Below are 5244 nucleotides of genomic sequence, written 5' to 3' on the forward strand. Positions count from 1 at the left end.
TCAGAGAGTGAGCTCCTCGGTGACAGAAACCTGAGTATTGGTTAAAGGCAAGTAATTTTTAAGAAATAGTTTTCCATACTTAATTTCAATAGGGCTCAAATCTGAGCCTGCTTCTGGGGGTGACCCATACTCACAAGAGGGCTAAAGGCAAAGCTTGGGGACATGTTATTTTTGTTTTCTTGGCAGATTTTGGCACTTTGGTTTTTTGCACGTAATTTATCATTTCAACTTTTCCATTTCACTGTGGTCTCTAGGCTGAGTATAATTTCAAGCTGATTCCTAAAAGTTTAGAGACTTTTTGTGTAATTTGTGAGGTGTTGTGAGATCCGTCGTCCCTTCTGATCATCGTAGACAGGCTGAACCTGGGAATGATTTTATTGAGATGTTTTGTAGCTTCTGATATCTTCTCTGATTTACAAGGGCCATTTATGAAAATCTATTGTTGCTCTCCATTCAGCTGTTTGTTTGAGATCTCTAGTAGTGCAAGTTGGGGTTGTTTTTAGAAGTTGTAGGGGGTTAAGCCTGAATTTTAAATAAGTTGGTCGGACAAGTCCAGCCAACAGGAATAGACTTCTTCAATAGTTTGGAGGCAGTCATGAGCCGGCTCACCTGCAGGGTCTGTTGGCATCAGGCTGGCTAGGTTCAGGGTAGAAGTTACCTTGAGCAAGACCTCTGGATTGTCCAGGAGCTGGGCTTGGTAGTGTGCCTTTTGGCCTCCTGTGAGCCAAAGCCTACCTTTCTGTTCCAGTATGGTGAGAACTGAATGAGGCACAAACACAGTCACAGGCTGACCTAAGATAAACTTTTCAGCTTCAGCTAAAAGGAGGCAAGTCACTGCTACTGCTCTAAGACAGGCTGACCATCTTTGAGGGACTGGTTCTGGAAGTTTAGAAAAATATGCTACCGGTCTTTTTCAAGGACCCAGTTGTTGAGTTGAAACCTCTGCTGTGACTCCCCCCGTTTCATGTATGTACAGTTCGAATGGACTTCCGAGGTCTGGAAGTCTGAGTACTGGGGAAGAGACTAGCTTTTCCTTGATTTTAAAGTAAGCTTGTTGATGCTCATCCATCCATTTGAAAGAGTCAGAGTCCTTTCCTAGGGTGGCTTCATAGAGAGGCTTTGTTATTACCCTAAAGTTCAAGATCTAAATCCTGCAAGAATGAGCCATACCTAGAAATCCTCAAAGTTGTCTCCGGCTGGTCAGGGTGGAGGTCTGGAGGATCACTTGCTGGTGCTCCAGCAACAGGGCCTGTTGACCATAAGAAATCTGGAAACCTAGGTAAGTTACCTTTTGTTGTGAGAGCTAAGTCTTGGCAGCAGACACTCGATACCTAGCCTAGGCTAGAAAGTTCAAAGTTATAATTGTATTTTATGAGTCCTCTTTGGTAGAACTAGTGATAAAGAGGTCATCTACATATTGAAGAAGAAGACTGGAACTATCTGTAGACCCCGGAGACATTTCACCAGGGCTGTTCCAAAGAGGGTGGGGCTATTTTAAAACTCCTGAGAGAGAATAGGTCAGTAATATTATTCACCCCCCCCCCCCAAAAAAAAGAGTTTCTCCCATGGAAAGGCAAATATTTCCTAAGATTCAGTGGCTAAAGGAATGCAGAGGAAGGCATCCTTCAGGTCTAGGACAGTAAACCAGGCATAGTCTGGAGACAGGGAGGTTAGGAGGGCACAAGGTTTGGAACTATAGGGTGCAAGTCTTCATTTACCTGATTGATTCCATGTAAGTCCTGCCCAAACCAATATTCTCCTGTTTTTGGCTTCTTTAAGAGGAGCACCAGAGTGTTGAAAGCAGATTTACACCGTGTGATGGTTAAGATTGTATGTCAACTTGGCTAGGCCATTATTCTCAGTGCTTTAGCAGTTGTATAATGTTGTGATCACCCCCATGATGGAATCGGCTGAGTGGTACTGGCGGAGGCGGGGCCTGTGGCAGCTCACTACCTCTTCAGTTTCATCTCTATGCCTTCCACTGGTTAGTTTCTGCCTGCTCACCTTGCCAAGGTTTTTGGCTTGTTCCAGACTCAGCAGCTGCCTCTTGCTGTCTCACCTCCGGTTCTTGGGACTTTAGCTAGCAGCTTACCTGTTGATCTTGGAATTCATTGAACTTCTCAGCCTGCCAGCAACAGTCCGGTTCCCTGACCCACTGACCTTGGGTTTGCCAGCCCCTGCAGCTACATGAATCAGGAGAAACCTTGTGGTCTTGTCTGCTGATCTTGAAATTCATTGACCTTCACAGCCTGTGAGTGGGAGCCCCTCTCTGACCTGCCAACCTTGGGTTCACCAGCTTCTGGGGCTCTGTGAACCAGGAGAGACCTCTACCTTGATCCGTGGACTTGGGATGTTTTAGCCTCTGCAATTGCATGAGCTATTTCCTTGATATAAATCTCTCTCTATATATATATTTACACACTTTACTGGTTTTGCTTCTCTAGAGAACCCAGCCTAAGACATTTGGTATTGAGAGTGGTTCTAGAGAAGCAAAATCGTAACGATGAGTTTTCTAAATTGGTTCTCAAGTTTGGTTAGTCTTAAAAATGTTGATGACTCTGCTTCCAGCAGTAAAGAGGGCACTGCTAGTCCATGGAGTGAGGTGGTGATACAAATATGGAAAATATCACCACCAATAGATCAGGTATTGGTGAAAGACGAGCCTCTGGGTGAACACATATGTGGTATCTCTCTACACCTTTGTCAGAATGAGAAGTATAGGGAAGCTGGTTGGTTGGTCCTACTTTCACTAGACAAACTGATGAAAGAAAGAGACGTGCTCAGGGCTTCAGAGTCAAAGCTCAAGTGCCGCATAAATGACCTCAAGGCTTCCACTTGTGCTTTGAAGGAAAGCCTTATCTCCTATAGTAACAGAGCTGAAATTGATGAAAGCCAAACCAAGACTCTTATTGTAAGAGTGGCTGAATTACAATGCCACCTCAATTGCCAGCCTTGAGAGGTGTCTGAAATTAAAGTAAGAGCATTGATTGGGAAGAAACGGTATCCTGAAACTTTGGATGGGGACATATGGGCACATAATCAGGGAGCTAGAGACACTGAGCCCCTAAATTCTCTTGAATCACTCCTGCCAACAGAACCACTCCCACCTGAAGATATTACTTCATGTTTGTCTGTTACACAACCCTGCCCAGGAAAACCATTAGCCCCTCCACTCCCATCTAATGAGACTAGCCCTAGCCCACCTGCCTGTAAAGAGCCCTTTTCTGAGTCATTGCCTGGGGCATCGCCTCAGGCAAATCCTTTACAAGACAGTGCTGAATGTTCTCAAAACAATTCCACACTACCAATTCTAGATTCTAGACCTATAACTAGACTTAAGTCCCAGTGAACTCCAAAAGGTGAAGTACAGACTGTGACCCAGGAGGAGATACACTACACTCCAAAAGAACTGCTTGAGTTTTCTAATATGTACAAACAGAAACCTGGGGCATATGTGTGGGAATGGCTATTAAGGGTGTGGGATAATGGTGCAAGAAACATAAAAATGGATCAATCTGAGTTTATTGATATGGGTCCACTAAGCACAGATTCTTCATTCAATGTTTCAGCTCGGGAAGTTAGGAAAGGATCTAATTGTTTGGTTGGATTGCTGAAGCATGGATTAGGAGGTGGCCTACACTGAATTAAGTTGAAGTGCCAGACCTACCTTCGTATACTATAGAAGAAGGTATCCATAGGCTTAGGGAAATTGGCATGCTAGAGTGGATTTATAAGGTTAGACCCACAGACCCACACATGGAATGCCCAGAGGACACACCTTTTACCTCAACTGTGAGGAACAAATTTGTGAAGGGAGTTCCAGCATCCTTGAAGACTGCTGTGATTGCTATTTTAGGTAAATCAGATTTGACAGTGGGAACTGCCTTAACTGAATTAAGACACCTAACTACAATGGGGCTTATTGGACCCTGTGGTAGTAGGAGCCAAGTGGCTGCATTCAATTGACAAAGACAAGGTGGGCGTGGTTACAGTAATAGACAGTGGAGTCAAGGCAGTAATCAAAATAGTCTGACTCGTATAGATTTATGGCATTGGCTACTTAGTCACGGTGTCCCTAGGAGTGAAATAGATGGGAAATCTACTAAATATTTACTTGATCTGTACAAATGGATGAATTCTAGGTCAGGTGAACAGCAGTCTAACTCGAATCGCCAGAAGAGAGTCACGGTCCCTCAATCAATTACCAGATTTGAGCGAGTTTAAAGACCCACAACCGCTTGAATGAAGGGGAAGCTGGGTCCCCTTGAGGAAGGACTCCAATACACTGCCAAAAAATTTTACTGTTAATCTTTCTCTCAGCCTTCCCCAAAGGGATCTACCACCTTTTACGGGAGTGACTGTTCATTGGGGAAAAGGAAATAATCAGACTTTTTGGGAATTACTGGATACTGGCTCTGAACAGACACTAATTCCAGGAGGCCCAAAGTGTCACTGTGGCCCACCAGTCAGTGTGGGGGCATTTGGAGGTCAGGTTATTAATGGAGTCTTGGCTCATGTCTGTCTCACAAGTGGGTCCAGTGGGTCCCCGAACCCATCCTGTAGTGATTTCCCCAGTTCCAGAGTGCATAATTGGAATAGATATACTCAGTAACTGGCAGAACTCCCGTATTAGATCCCTGACACATGAAGTAAGGGCTATTATGGTAGGGAAAGCCAAGTGAAAGCCATTAGAACTGCCCCTACCTAGGAAAATAGTAAACCAAAAGCAATACCGCATTCCTGGAGGGATTGCAGAGATTACTGCCACCATTAAGGACTTGAAGGGTGCAGGGGTGGTGATTCCCCCCACATCCCCATTCAACTCGCCTATTTGGCCTGTGCAAAAAAACAGATGGAACTTGGAGAATGACAGTAGATTATCGAAAACTTAACAAAGTGGTGACTCCAATTGCAGCTGTTGTTCCAGAAGTAGTTTCATTGCTTGAGAAAATTAATACATCTCCTGGTACTTGGTATGCAGCTATTGACCTGGCTAATGCCTTTTTCTCCATACGTGTTTCAAAGGACCACCAGAAGCAGTTTGCCTTCAGCTGGCAAGGCCAAAAATACACCTTCACTTGCCTACCTCAGAGCTACATCAACTCACCAGCCTTATGTCATAATTTAGTCTGCAGGGACCTTGATCGCCTTTCCCTTCCACAAAACATCACACTGGTCCATTACACTGATGACATTATACTGATTGGACCTAGTAAGAAAGAAGTGTCAATGACTCTGGACTTA

This window comes from Trichechus manatus, unplaced genomic scaffold, assembly GCF_000243295.1.
Source record: "Trichechus manatus latirostris isolate Lorelei unplaced genomic scaffold, TriManLat1.0 scaffold00240, whole genome shotgun sequence".
Taxonomy (NCBI): Eukaryota; Metazoa; Chordata; class Mammalia; order Sirenia; family Trichechidae; genus Trichechus; species Trichechus manatus.